At 49.9% G+C, this 15,811-nt stretch overlaps 1 non-coding gene across 1 annotated transcript; it reads right to left on the bottom strand.

Moving 5' to 3' along the window:
• Window positions 1–12,092: 12,092 nt before the first annotated feature.
• Window positions 12,093–12,174, bottom strand: TRNAS-AGA. Its single transcript has one exon. It is a non-coding gene; the product is annotated as a tRNA-Ser (tRNA).
• Between the last annotated feature and the right edge of the window lie 3,637 nt (window positions 12,175–15,811).

The following is a 15,811-nucleotide window of genomic DNA, read 5'->3' as shown; positions in this document are numbered from 1 at the left end:
CTATTCGACAGGGGTGAGGGCTCATTTTGAGTACTGTATCCAGTTTTGGACCCCACAGTACCAGAAGGATGTTGAAAAATTGGAAAGAGTCCAGCAGAAGGCAACAAAAATGATTAGGGGACTGGGGCACATGATTTATGAGGAGAGGCTGAGGGAACTGGGATTGTTTAGTCTGCAGAAGAGAAGAAGGAGGGGGGATTTGATAGCTGTTTTCAGCTACCTGAAAGGGGGTTCCAAAGAGGATGGCTCTAGACTGTTCTCAGTGGTAGCATATGACAGAACAAGAAGTAATGATCTCAAGATGCAGTGGGGGAGGTTTAGATGGGATATTAGGAAAAACTTTTTCACTAGGAGGGTGGTGAAAGACTGGAATGCATTTATCTAGGGAGGTGGTGGAATCTCCTTCCTTAGAAGTTTTTAAGGTCAGACTTGACAAAGCCCTGGCTGGGATGATTTAGTTGGGGGTTGGTCCTGCTTTGAGCAGGGGGTTGGACTAGATACCTCCTGAGGTCCCTTCCAACCCTGATATTCTATGATTCTCTGACCCTCACTCGCTAGGCAGGCATCACTCTTCTGCCAGGGGAAAAGGCCTCATGTCTCCATTCCCCAGCTGTGTGGGGGCGGAGAGCCAATGAGACCATCTAGTAACAGGGAAAGAGAATCAAGCCTAAGTTTGGGAAAACCACATGACCACATTCAGGGCTGTCCCTAGCCATTTGAATGCCCTATGCAGCCCGCCCTCTGGGGGGCTGTGTGGGGCCCCAGGCCTCCCTCTCCCCCCAGGGTCTGGGAGGCAGGAGCTATGGGGGGGACCTTTGGGGTCCCAGAGGCCCAGAGTGACCCAGGGCATTAGCGGGGGGCTGGGAGCAGCCGGCTCTGCTTCCCTTGCCCTGGACCCAGCCATGTCGCTCAGGGGCTGGGGTTGGGGAAAGGGAAAGGGAACCCCCCCCCCGCACTCACTGGCAGTGGCGGAAAACTGAGCAGCCCGGCCCCAGCCCGATCTTCTTCACCAGCTCCCAGCCCCGGTGCTCTGCTTCCCGCCACAGGTGAGTGCTGGAGCCGGGAGACCTTTGTGCTAGGGACTTTTGCTCTCACTACAGGCTTGTGTCTCTGTGGTGCAATGGGTCAGCGCATTCGGTTGTTAACCGAGAGGATGGTGGTTTGAGCCCACCCAGGGGACGCGATAAGCCTGGGCTACTTCTTTGCTCCTCAAGACCTGATGGGAGCCTCAAAGGCCCCTTTTTGCCACCTCAAAATTGTCCCTTTTGGCCTCAGTGGTTTCAGCTGGTGGCCCTCAGAGCGCGCTGGATGCCACTCAGAATCCCATCTCCCAGCAGCCACCCAAGGGGCTTGGGCTTAATCCTCACGGCTGAGCACAAAACCTTCAGCTGGGAATGTTTCACTTCCTTCCTGCCTCCATTCAAGCGGCAAGGGAGAAACGGACAAGACATGCCAGCTCGAAGACGTCTCCCTCCCACTTCCCTTTTGGCTGTGCAAAGCCTTTGGCCTGCCTCATGCCTCATCAGGGAAGTGCAGCCATGCTGCCCCCATCTGAGTCCCGGCCGCAGCCTGGCCTGCCCCGGCAGATGGAGCACAGAGCCCTGCGCGTCAATGGCAGGTCGAGTCAGGGCCGCGTAACCCGCCCTTTCCATGCTCCGGGGCTGGGGAGGCTGGGGCAGGTGGGTGACGGCAGGAGAAGAGGTGACATGGGAGAGAGGCAGGCGATGGCACGGGAGGGGGCGACACAGGAGATAGGAGGGTGATGACAGGGGAAGGGGTGACACAGGAGACAGACAGGCGACAGCAGGGAAGGGGCGAGGCAGGAGACAGTCAGGTAACAGCAGGGGAAGGGGCAACACGGGAGACAGGCAGGCGACGTGAGGGGAAGGGGCGAGGCAGAAGACAGTCGGGCAACGGCAGGGGAAGGGGCGACATGGAAGACAGGTGGGTGATGGCAGGAGGCGTGGCAATGCAGGAGACAGGCGGGTGACAGCTGGGGAAGGGGCAACGAGGGAAACAGGCGGGTGATGGCAGGGGAAGGGGTGACACAGGAGACAGAAGGGGAAGGGGTGAGACAAGAGACATGCAGGCGACGGCAGGGGAAGGGGTGACGTGGGAGACAGGCAGGGGAAGGGGTGACACATGAGACAGGTGGGCAATGGCAGGGGAAGGGGCGACGCAGACGCTCCCAGCAGCAGGGGAACGACAATGCCGTGGAGCGGCAGTGACGCAGAGGGAACAGGGCAACCTGAGAGCCAGGTGAGGGAGTGGCATCAGCAGAAGCTGAGGTATCGCTCGATGCCTTCCCCTCCCCCCCACCTCTGGGGTTTGCTGACCATGGGGGTGGGGGTTGGGGGAAGGAGAGCAGAGGGGTCTGTTAAAGGAACATTGCATGGGACTGTCACACCGCAAGAGAAGAAACTGAGGCGAAGGACACTTCCCAGCGTACTCTGGGGTGGGAGTTCTGCTTATGATGTAGATTTGAATTTGTGATCGTGAATTTGAGCTAACTGCGATTAATTGACAGCCCTCATTTTTACGATATTAATTAAACCCATAACTTTATTTACACAAGCCTAAGAATTAGTGTCACTTAATGTATCTCTTTCCTAGCAAGAATGAACTGGATTTTGTGACTTTCTGGAAAATTCAGTGAGATTAAATGTGGGGAATTCAGTCTCTGTGTTTGTGAGTTGATGTTTTCCTCTCACGGTTCATTGCACGCACCGAAATATAAGAGAGATCTAAGGGCTGATGTTCTCTGGACACTTAATGGGCAGGGCTACATCTCTCCGGGTGTGAGAAATCCACCCTCCTAACCAATGTCGTTCAGCTGACCGAAGCCCTGGCGTGGACAGCGCTAGGTGGAGAGAAGAATTCTTCTGTCAATCTGGCTACTACAGCGATGGAAAAACGCCACCAATCACCATAGCAACTGCCTATTCCAACGTGCTACAGCCATCTTTTAAGTACAGACAGCCTACGGGCAGGTCTACGCTATGGCGCTCAGTTGACCTAAGTTACAGAACTCCAGCTATATGAATAACATAGCTGGAGTTGATGTAGCTTAGATCGACTTATTGCAGTGTCTGCACCATGCTGGGTCTACGGGAAAGTTTCTCTTATGACTTACCCTATGCTTCTCATTCTGGTGAAGTACCGGAGTCGACGGGAGAGCAATCGGGGGTTGATTTAACAGGTCTTCAGTAGACACACTAAATCGATGTCCCCCCCTGCCCCGGTGGATTGATTGCCGTGCATCGATTCACCGGAACGTAGAGATAAGACCTTAGAGTGATACCAGCTCTGGGTCCCGTTGGCCCTGTGGATGCTCAGACACTGACACTGCAACAGTGAGATCATGCTAATGCTTCCGTAGTTGGCAGGATTCGAACCTGCGCAGGCAGACCCAATGGATTTCTACTCCATCACCTTAAATGACTTTTCAGTTTTTCTCACTACGTTATAGTTCTGTACTCTGTGAGTTCTCACGTCCCGTTGTTTGTCCAAACCGGCTCCCCCAGCAAACTCACTGCTGTGTTGTTGTGCACCTGTGTCCAGGCTGAACAGCGAGAATTCCTGCCCATTTCCTGTCTGGCTGGTCATGATGAGAGTGTGTTTGTGTTAATGACATTGCTGTCAATTGTTCATTTCCAACTTTAGCAATCCCTTTCCCATTCAAATCACCAGCCAATAAGGGATTCCAATAGCAGGGGTCAAGTTTTCTCTGGGGCACTGAAATGTCTCAAGGGGCCAGTGCGTGAATTCAGCCTTGCGTTCCAGCATTATTGTTTCACGGACTAACAGCAGCTGCAGGAAGAAAGAGCCGAGCGTTCCTGCTCCGTACAGAGGAGTTTAATTTTGCTGCTTTCAATCCTTGGGCTCTGCCGGGATAAGGAACATTCAGGTGTCACTGAACTGAAGGTGGGAGATGATTTGTGACAGGGACGGCTGTCTCCTATTAAAGATGTATTTCAAGGAATCCCTGTTGAGGTTACAGGGACAAACCATCCCGATGAGTCGAAAGAATAGTAAATATGGCAGGCGACCAGCTTGGCTTAATGGTGAAATCCTAGCGGATCTTAAACATAAAAAAGAAGCTTACAAGAAGTGGAAGGTTGGACATATGACCAGGGAAGAGTATAAAAATATTGCTCGGGCATGTAGGAAAGATATCAGGAGGGCCAAATCGCACCTGGAGCTGCAGCTAGCAAGAGATGTCAAGAGTAACAAGAAGGGTTTCTTCAGGTATGTTGGCAACAAGAAAAAAGCCAAGGAAAGTGTGGGCCCCTTACTGAATGAGGGAGGCAAGCTAGTGACAGAGGATGTGGAAAAAGCTAATGTACTCAATGCTTTTTTTGCCTCTGTTTTCACTAACAAGGTCAGCTCCCAGACTGCTGTGCTGGGCAACACAAAATGGGGAAGAGATGGCCAGCCCTCTGTAGAGATAGAGGTGGTTAGGGACTATTTAGAAAAGCTGGACGTGCACAAGTCCATGGGGCCGGACGAATTGCATCCGAGAGTGCTGAAGGAATTGGCGGCTGTGATTGCAGAGCCCTTGGCCATTATCTTTGAAAACTCGTGGCGAACGGGGGAAGTCCCGGATGACTGGAAAAAGGCTAATGTAGTGCCCATCTTTAAAAAAGGGAAGAAGGAGGATCCTGGGAACTACAGGCCGGTCAGCCTCACCTCAGTCCCTGGAAAAATCATGGAGCAGGTCCTCAAAGAATCAATCCTGAAGCACTTAGAGGAGAGGAAAGTGATCAGGAACAGTCAGCATGGATTCACCAAGGGAAGGTCATGCCTGACTAATCTAATCGCCTTTTATGATGAGATTACTGGTTCTGTGGATGAAGGGAAAGCAGTGGATGTATTGTTTCTTGACTTTAGCAAAGCTTTTGACACGGTCTCCCACAGCATTCTTGTCAGCAAGTTAAGGAAGTATGGGCTGGATGAATGCACTATAAGGTGGGTAGAAAGCTGGCTAGATTGTCGGGCTCAACGGGTAGTGATCAATGGCTCCATGTCTAGTTGGCAGCCGGTGTCAAGTGGAGTGCCCCAGGGGTCGGTCCTGGGGCCCGTTTTGTTCAATATCTTCATAAATGATCTGGAGGATGGTGTGGATTGCACTCTCAGCAAATTTGCGGATGATACTAAACTGGGAGGAGTGGTAGATACGCTGGAGGGGAGGGATAGGATACAGAAGGACCTAGACAAATTGGAGGATAGGGCCAAAAGAAATCTAATGAGGTTCAATAAGGATAAATGCAGGGTCCTGCACTTAGGATGGAAGAATCCAATGCACCGCTACAGACTAGGGACCGAATGGCTCGGCAGCAGTTCTGCGGAAAAGGACCTAGGGGTGACAGTGGACGAGAAGCTGGATATGAGTCAGCAGTGTGCCCTTGTTGCCAAGAAGGCCAATGGCATTTTGGGTTGTATAAGTAGGGGCATAGCGAGCAGATCGAGGGACGTGATCGTTCCCCTCTATTTGACACTGGTGAGGCCTCATCTGGAGTACTGTGTCCAGTTTTGGGCCCCACACTACAGGAAGGATGTGGATAAATTGGAAAGAGTACAACGAAGGGCAACAAAAATGATTAGGGGTCTAGAGCACATGACTTATGAGGAGAGGCTGAGGGAGCTGGGATTGTTTAGTCTGCAGAAGAGAAGAATGAGGGGGGATTTGATAGCTGCTTTCAACTACCTGAAAGGGGGTTTCAAAGAGGATGGCTCTAGACTGTTCTCAATGGTAGCAGATGACAGAACGAGGAGTAATGGTCTCAAGTTGCAATGGGGGAGGTTTAGATTGGATATTAGGAAAAACTTTTTCACTAAGAGGGTGGTGAAACACTGGAATGCGTTACCTAGGGAGGTGGTAGAATCTCCTTCCTTAGAGGTTTTTAAGGTCAGGCTTGACAAAGCCCTGGCTGGGATGATTTAACTGGGACTTGGTCCTGCTTTGAGCAGGGGGTTGGACTAGATGACCTTCTGGGGTCCCTTCCAACCCTGATATTCTATGATTCTATGATTCTATGTTTAACTGGTACCGTGGAGCCGGCAGCCCTTGTTCCCAGTTCTCTCTGAGGAAATAAAGTTTCTGTGCAAAATACCACAACTTGTAACGGAGAGGAGGGGAAGGCGATGGGACCAGGACATAAGGGATGAAACATAACATGGTTCTTTCATGTGCATTAACTCTGAAAAGGGATTGATCTCCACTCCTTTGTATTTGAAGGGATGTTTAGTTTTACCCTGGGTAAAATACAAGGCTGAAGCCATTTTATGGGGGGTGCCACTAGGATTCAAGGGTTTGTTAGTGATATAAAAATGGTTTAAAAAAAATCAGTTTCAACTTGAGCTGGCTGTTATTAAAGGCGTTTTCCCAAGGTAAGCTCCAAAAGTTCTTCTAGAGACGCCCCGGGTTCCATCATGCCTCACTGGGAACAAAAGGGAACCCCCATCCCACCCCCGCCAGTGCTGCCCTTAGCGCCAGGCTGATTTTTCTGGGGCGGGGACATGGAATTGACTTGTTTGCTGTTGAGAAGTGAGTCAGGCCAGTTCTCTGGCATCAGAACTTCTAGCATCTTCCCAGCCCAACCCAGGTTGCTGCCCTGCCCCAGGCTCTGCCCCACTGGGGCCCTGCATTTTGAATCTAGAGCAGCATACCTCAAATCTGGGGATTTTTCTACAACAAGGACAGCCTCCTGGGCAGAGATGTAGGTGGGGGGAAAGCAGCAGCCCCTCCCTTCAGCATCCAGCTGTTGCTCCTGGATGCACTGCCTTGGTGTTTGCTGGCGCTACCAGCAGGGGATTGGCATCATGTACTGCCCAACCTCTTGGGGCTCCGGGCAGCTCATGCAGGCATGTGGGGCTGGGGGTGTTCTTGACAGGGTAGGAAACTTCAACTCTGCAGGCAGCTGGTGAGTTCCCAACTCACCTACCAGGGGGCTGAGAGGCTCTGGGGGAAGACTTTCGGCTCCAGCTTGCCAGGGCTTCAGGAGTGGGCTTGAGGTTTCAGGGCCCCTCCATCCCTCCCTCGTGTCAGCCCCAGGGCTCTGAGCTTTAACCTACCCACCTCCAGCCCTCCCCAGCTCCAGCCACAGTGCTTCAGCAGAGGGCTCTGGGCTTCAGCCCATGGGCTATGGCTTCAGGCTTCAACCCCTGGGGCAGTGGAGCTCCGGCTTGGAAAAATTGTCAGAGTTACCACCAGCAAAAGTTAGTGGCCGCACTCTGAGGCCACCAAAAAAATGGTGAAAGAACCCCTGCTCCAGAGCACGGAGGGGCAGCAGCTGAGCCCAGCAGACAGCCTGGGCTGGGCAGATGCTTGGAGCAGAGCCCCAGAGGGCTGTCCTGTCTCCCTCCTCAGCAGCAAACCATCAATCCCGCACCCCTGAGACAGCAGCCTGGTGCTAAGCTCAGCACCCATTGGGGGTTTCTCATCTTACTCCCACTGGGGTGAGCAGGGTCCTGGCGGTGTTTCTAGCAGATTTGTTGGAACTGAAGTGGGGAACCAGCTTTTTATAACAGGCAGCTCAAGAATGGCATCAGATGAGCAGATATTGCTTTAACTACTAGGCCACCTTGCCTGAAGAATGGCCTCTTATTTCCTTGTTTTTAAGGTCTCTGCTTCCCGCAACCTTTTCCCCAAGTTCATTGGCTAGCTGGGCATGGGGGGGTCTGTACTATTAAAAAAGACCAAGTGCCAGGGAAAAAACACTCCAATCCCGCCTGGTGCGGGGAGCCGCGTTTGCTCTTCAAATTCTGTCGCTCGTAAATGTCCAGGTCTGGGAATGTCCCACAGAAGCATTTCTAATGGGCAGCTGGCTGCAGAACAGTTAAACTTCACAGAGCTCTTGTGGAGGACAGATGGGAATTAGAAACATTTTTGAGGATCGTTTGGGAAATTAGCCTTTGCTGACTAGGTTTGTCTCTGTTCCTATTTCACCTTCCGGTGTTATGCAGAGGGATCTTTGTCATATTTTTGCGAGGTTAATAACTATCTCCTAAACTTTATTTACTCAGACTTCAAAATTGGGGTCACCTGATTTTTGCATCACCCTCTGAAAAAACAATGGACACGTGTGGCTTGCTACAGGGTGTCATGATGTTAAAGTTGGGGAATTCAATCTCTGTACTTGTGCGTGTGGCGTTTACTTCTTTACAGATGACTCAAAGCCTCAGGCTGCCCCTGCCTCAGTGCCAGGCACACCGAGCTATTAGCTACACCTACTGTCCTAGCCAGGGGTCCCTGCTGAACCCTGGGGGTGACTCTGCAGGTGGAGAAGCTGCTGTGTAGCGATGTAGAGCAGGTGCAGGAAGGAGCCAAGGTCACTATTCAAATTCTGAATTGCACAATTTTCCTAGCAGGAATTAATTGAATTTTGTGATGTTCTGGAAAGTGCAGAGAGATTAACTGTGGGGAATTCACAAAAAGAAAAGGAGTACTTGTGGCACCTTAGAGACTAACAAATTTATTTGAGCATAAGCTTTCGTGAGCTACAGCTCACTTCATCGGATGCATTTGGTGGAAAATACAGTGGGGAGATTTATATACACACATAGAAAACATGAAACAATGGGTTTATCATACACACTGTAAGGAGAGTGATCACTTAAGATGAGCCATCACCAGCAGCGGGGGGGTGGGGTGGGGAAGGAGGAAAACCTTTCATGGTGACAAGCAAGGTAGGCTATTTCCAGCAGTTAACAAGAACATCTGAGGAACAGTGGGGGGTGGGGTGGGGGAGAGAAATAACATGGGGAAATAGTTTACTTTGTGTAATGACTCATCCATTCCCAGTCTCTATTCAAGCCTAAGTTAATTGTATCCAGTTTGCAAATTAATTCCAATTCAGCAGTCTCTCGTTGGAGTCTGTTTTTGAAGTTTTTTTGTTGAAGGATAGCCACCCTCAGGTCTGTAATCGAGTGACCGGAGAGATTGAAGTGTTCTCTGACTGGTTTTTGAATGTTATAATTCTTGACGTCTTATTTGTGTCCATTTATTCTTTTACGTAGAGACTGTCCAGTTTGACCAATGTACATGGCAGAGGGGCATTGCTAGCACATGATGGCATATATCACATTGGTAGATGCGCAGGTGAACGAGCCTCTGATAGTGTGGCTGATGTGATTAGGCCCTATGATGTTGTCCCCTGAATAGATATGTGGACAGAGTTGGCAACGGGCTTTGTTGCAAGGATAGGTTCCTGGGTTAGTGGTTCTGTTGTGTGGTGTGTGGTTGCTGGTGAGTATTTGCTTCAGATTGGGGAGCTGTCTGTAAGCAAGGACTGGCCTGTCTCCCAAGATCTGTGAGAGTGATGGGTCGTCCTTCAGGATAGGTTGTAGATCCTTGATGATGCATTGGAGAGGTTTTAGTTGGGGGCTGAAGGTGATGGCTAGTGGCGTTCTGTAATTTTCTTTGTTGGGCCTGACCTGTAGTAGGTGACTTCTGGGAACTCTTCTGGCTCTGTCAATCTGTTTCTTCACTTCAGCAGGTGGGTATTGTAGTTGTAAGAACGCATGATAGAGATCTTGTAGGTGTTTGTCTCTGTCTGAGGGGTTGGAGCAAATGCGGTTATATCATAGAGCTTGGCTCTCCAACACCTCTTTCTACAAGGTATTACCCTCTGATCCCACTGAGAGTTACCAAAAGAAACTACAGCATTTGCTCATGAAACTCCCTGAAAAAGCACAAGAACAAATCCGCACAGACACACCCCTAGAACCGTGGCCTGGGGTATTCTGTCTGCTACCCAAGATCCATAAACCTGGAAATCCTGGATGCCCCATCATCTCCGGCATTGGCACCCTGACAGCAGGATTGTCTGGCTATGTAGACTCCCTCCTCAGGCCCTACGTTACCAGCACTCCCAGCTATCTTCGAGACACCACTGACTTCCTGAGGAAACTACAGTCCATTGGTGATCTTCCTAAAAACACCATCCTAGCCACTATTGATGTAGAAGCCTCTACACCGACATTCCACACAAAGATGGACTACAAGCCGTCAGAAACAGTATCCCCAATAATGTCACGGCTAACCTGGTGGCTGAACTTTGTGACTTTGTCCTCACGCATAACTATTTCACATTTGGGGACAATGTATACCTTCAAATCAGCGGCACTGCGATGGGTACCTGCATGACCCCACAGTATGCCAACATTTTTATGGCTGACTTAGAAAAACGCTTCCTCAGCTCTCGTCCCCTAATGCCCCTACTCTACTTGCGCTACATTGATGACATCTTCATCATCTGGACACATGGAAAAGAAGCCCTTGAGGAATTCCACCAGGATTTCAACAATTTCCATCCCACCATCAACCTCAGCCTGGACCAGTCCACACAAGAGATCCACTTCCTGGACACTACGGTGCTAATACGCGATGGTCACATAAACACCACCCTATATCGGAAACCTACTGACCACTATTCCTACCTACATGCCTCTAGCTTTCATCCAGATCATACCACATGATCCATTGTCTACAGCCAAGCTCTATGATATAACCGCATTTGCTCCAACCCCTCAGACAGAAACAAACACCTACAAGATCTCTATCATGTGTTCTTACAACTACAATACCCACCTGCTGAAGTGAAGAAACAGATTGACAGAGCCAGAAGAGTTCCCAGAAGTCACCTACTACAGGAGAGGCCCAACAAAGAAAATTACAGAACGCCACTAGCCATCACCTTCAGCCCCCAACTAAAACCTCTCCAACGCATCATCAAGGATCTACAACCTATCCTGAAGGACGACCCATCACTCTCACAGATCTTGGGAGAAAGGCCAGTCCTTGCTTACAGACAGCTCTCCAACCTGAAGCAAATACTCACCAGCAACCACACACCACACAACAGAACCACTAACCCAGGAACCTATCCTTGCAACAAAGCCCGTTGCCAACTCTGTCCACATATCTATTCAGGGGACAACATCATAGGGCCTAATCACATCAGCCACACTATCAGAGGCTCGTTCACCTGCGCATCTACCAATGTGATATATGCCATCATGTGCCAGCAATGCCCCTCTGCCATGTACATTGGTCAAACTGGACAGTCTCTACGTAAAAGAATAAATGGACACAAATAAGACGTCAAGAATTATAACATTCAAAAACCAGTCAGAGAACACTTCAATCTCTCCGGTCACTCGATTACAGACCTGAGGTGGCTATCCTTCAACAAAAAAACTTCAAAAACAGTCTCCAAGGGGAGACTGCTGAATTGGAATTAATTTGCAAACTGAATACAATTAACTTTGGCTTGAATAGAAACTGAGAATGGATGAGTCATTACACAATGTAAAACTATTTCCCCATGTTATTTCTCCCCCCACCCCACCCTCCACTGTTCCTCAGATATTCTTGTTAACTGCTGGAAATAGCCTACCTTGCTTGTCACCATGAAAGGTTTTCCTCCTTTCCCCCCACCCCTGCTGCTGGTGATGGCTCATCTTAAGTGATCACTCTCCTTACAGTGTGTATGATAAAACCCATTGTTTCATGTTCTCTGTGTGTGTATATAAATCTCCCCACTGTATTTTCCACCAAATGCATCCGATGAAGTGAGCTGTAGCTCACGAAAGCTTATGCTCAAATAAATTTGTTAGTCTCTGAGGTGCCACAAGTACTCCTTTTCTTTTTGAGAATACAGACTAACACAGCTGCTACTCTGAAACCTGTGGGGAATTCAGTCTCTGTGTTTGTGGGTTGATGTTTTCCTCTCATAGTTCAGTGAATGCACTGCAATACTCAGAGGGATCTATGGGCTGGTGTATGCTGGTCACTTAACTGGCAGAGCTACGTCTCTCGGTGTGTGAAAAAATCCACACCCCCAAAACCAGTATAGATAAGCTGACCTAAACCCTGGTTAGATAGTGCTAAATAAAAGGAAGAATTGTTCTGTCCATGTAGCTATTATAGGGATGTGAAAAGCCATCCAGTCACTGTCTACCCAAGGTTCTAGAGACACGTCACAGCAGCGTTTTAAGTGTAGACCACCGAAGGGACCAGATCTGGCTCCAGTTCACACTGTGGATGCTCAGGCACTAAGACTACAGTAATAATAACAGCCCAGTGCTTCCGTAGTTGGCAGGATTTGAACCTGCGCGGGGTGACCCCAATGGATTTCTAGTCCATCACCTTAACCACTCGGCCACAACTACTTGATGTCAAGTTATTCCACTACACTATGATTCAGTTCTCACAGAATTGTCACTTCAAATTGTTTGCTCAGACCAGCTTCCCCAGCACACTCACGGCTGTGCATTAGTGTAAGTGTGTCCATGGCTGAACAGAGACAATTCCTGCCCATTTCCTTTCCGGCTGGAGCATGATGAGAGTGTGTTTGTGTCAATGACATCGCTGTAGATCATTGTTCATTCCCCATGTTGACAAACAGACAGTCCCTTTCCTATTAAAATCTCCAACACATCATTCCAATAGCAGGGGTCAGGTTTTCTCTGGGCATGGAAACTTTTCAGGGGCTTGGTGCGTGAACTCAGCCTTGCATTCCTTCCTTGACATTTCATGGACTAACAACAGTAGCATAAAGAAAGAGCCAAGCCAATGTCTCCCCATCAGGGACGCAGGTGGCCACATCCCTCTGTCTGACCATTGCCGTTGAAGGAGAGAAGGGTTCACTGGAGTTGAATGCCCTGGCTCAGACAAGAGACATAGGGAGGTTTTGCTGTTCATGGATCTGTGCAAAGGAAATTGTGTTTCTGTGTGAAATTAAGGAGGGAAATGAAACATCCACATGGTAGCCCAATGCCCTACGGAATGTGGGTAAAGGGCTCGGGCTGAGAAATGATTTCACAAGGGTTTGTTTCAATTGATTGCCCTGGTTAAAAACTATGGCTAAAAGGCGGCCATTGCTGTTAGTACTGGTACCTGTGTAGGACACCCCGGTGGGTGTCAAGTCCATGGCCTTAACCGGGGTAGTCGATACTTTTTATCAAGGTCCAAATTTCTTGGACAAGGGACAGTCAAGGTCTAGACTCCAGAGAAAACAATACACTGAGGTAATAAGAAGTATATAAAAAGATTTTGCAGTCACTGTGTGCCTAGCTATGATGTGTCATGTTTAACTCTTTATATTCGGCCCCACCGCTATCTCTGGCTGGATAAGGAACAATCCAGGCTGTCACTGAACTGAAGGCAGAAGATCATTTTTTGACTGGGAGAGGGACACCTCCTTTTAAAGGTGTTTGTCTGGCTGGCAGCCCCGGTTCCCAGGTCTCTCCTGGGGGAAGAAAGTTTCTATGCAAAATAGCAAAACTTTTAAGGGAGAGAAGGGAAAGGTGATGGCCACATGATGGGGCCAGCATGAACCACAACGTGATGCTTTCACGTGGGATGACTCTGAATATTGACCGATCTCCTCTCCCTTGGATTTGAAGAGATGTTTACTTTTGGACTTGGTGAATTACAAGGCTGAAGCAATTCTATTGGGGTCCCAAACTCCCAGCCTCCAGGTCATTTGCGGCTCGCGAACCTGCCAATGTGGCCCACAGGGTTCCAGCAATTTTGGGGTCGGTTCTCTCCCTCGGCCCCACCTGCTGCCCCCAGATGCTCACCCTGCCACTCCAGGGGTCCCGGCAGCACAGCGGAGCTGAGCGGTGACTTTCTGCTCACTCCAGTGGCTGCTGGCCCCTCCCTGCGCATGCTACCCCTGCCCCGAGTGCCCCTGCGGTCAATGGGATACTGTGGGGGTGGCACCTGGGGACAGCAGGGTGCTGAGTTCCCCCCCACCTTGGAGCCCAAGGTAAGCGCCGCACCTCTGACCCGCTCCCAGAGCCTGCACCCCCACCCCACATACCCCCTCCCACCACCAAACTCCCTCCCAGAGCCTGCACCCGCACCCCCTCCTCCTACACCCCCACCTGCTGCCACAGTCCAGAGCCTCCACCCAGGACCTAAACTCCATCCCAGAGCCTGCACCCCAGACCATTTCCCTGATCCAAATTCCCTCCCAGAGCCCAACCTCTCACCCCTTCTGCACCCAAACTCCCTCCCAGAGCTGTAGGCAGGTGGGGGGCAGAGTTTTTTGTGGGTAGAGTTTTGGGGAGTGGGTTCTGGGTGGCATGAGTGACATTATTGGTCCACTGGGAGAATCTGAGGATTGGCACTGGCCCTAAGCTAAAGTGAGTTTGAGACCCTGCTTTAAGGAACTGGAGCAATGCTGGAGAGATTGAAGGGCACGGAGCTGGGGAGCAGTGATGTTCCAAGAAAAGTTGTTGTGCTCTGGTGACACAGAGCGGGTGTGGGGATTTTGTAAACTGTGGTGTTTGTAGAGAGATAAAGTTTACTAACCCCCAGGTTAAAAACGGGTCCTGCTCCGGGAATCCTTTGTTGAATGCATCTGATGAAGTGAGCTGTAGCTCATGAAAGCTTATGCTCAAATACATTTGTTAGCCACAAGTCCTCCTTTTCTTTTTGTTGAGAGTGTAGCTCACTGGTTGAATATTTGCTGGTAGGGCAATGGGTTCCTTGTTCAAATCCAAGCGCTTCCTTTCAAAAACTTTTTTAAATGAAAATCGATTTCCAGACCCATCTCCAGTGTGTTCAGGAGTTTGCTGAACGGGGGATGCTTCAATTGAATATAAACACTCAGCATTTCCCCCCAGAATGTGGAAAACCCAGCAGAGCTGTCCAGCAGCTGAAATCCGCTCCAGTCCTCAGGTCTCCAAAAGGGACACTCTGTATTTGAGGCATGTGCGACACCTCTGGGAGGATGACAGGTGAAAAAATTCTGGATCAATGACAGCTGAGACCAGAGGAGAGGAAGTTGAACGGCAGCACCACACAGGGTCATAACACTCAGACCCGGGGCTTCAGTGTCACTGCCTCTGTGTTTGCCCTCATTTATATCCTAAGAAACGTACCCTCCCCCACACAGTGTCACGCCCAACCTTTTCACCAGGAGCCCAATACAACCCTGCCCTACCCCTCTCTAACACACACTCCATGGGACACAGCTTCTCTGTGACACCCTTATGGGGGTTTGCCTCTGCATTGCCCCAACTGGGACCAATGAGCCTACAAATAGAAAAGACTTCCCTTCGCTTCTTCAGAGTCTCGTTAACCTCACCCAGGAGAAGATCCAGCACCGGGTGGCTCAAAGCGCCAACCTTCCCCTCAGCAGCGGAAAGCGGGAACCAGCTCAATCCCATGGAAGGAGGCTCCCCACCTCTGTTACTGCCATCCTGCAGCATTTAATGTGGATTTGTTTTAGCTAATGCAACCCCCTCATCCATACATACATCCATGGAACAAGGAGTCAAGTCCCTAACTAGGGGTTCCACTGGTGCAATGGGTTAGCCCATAGTACTAATAGAGCAGTCCTGTGTGGAATAGTGCTGAGGTTGTGAATTCAGACTTCACCTGGAGCACTGGTTTTCTTTAAGCAAATGGCTTCTGCCAATCATTTTACCAGTGGAAAATACAATCCCAGCTCAGAAGACACCGAGGTCCCTCCCTTTACCGAGTGTAGGGCAGATTTCACACATCTACAAGACTCCACTATCTACCAGCCACCTGTGTCAGGAGGGGTGAAGCAGAGCCCAGAGCTTGGCCCGTTCTGTAATTCTTCACCCCTGACCCCACTCAATCTTTGCTTCCCAAACCACCTTTGTGAACACCCTCTTGTCTATGAGACTCAAACACTGCCTGTGTGTATGGTTTTTGTTTGTACGTGTGTGGACCTGTGCATTGTGTGATTTTCTCTTTCTCTCTGTGTGTTTGTCTCTCTGTTTGTATCTTCATGTGTAAATTCACTTTAACTTTTCAAAATATCCACAG

The sequence above is a fragment of the Dermochelys coriacea genome, chromosome 3 (assembly GCF_009764565.3).
Source record: "Dermochelys coriacea isolate rDerCor1 chromosome 3, rDerCor1.pri.v4, whole genome shotgun sequence".
Taxonomy (NCBI): domain Eukaryota; kingdom Metazoa; phylum Chordata; order Testudines; family Dermochelyidae; genus Dermochelys; species Dermochelys coriacea.
This window is presented reverse-complemented; position numbering and strand designations above follow the sequence as displayed.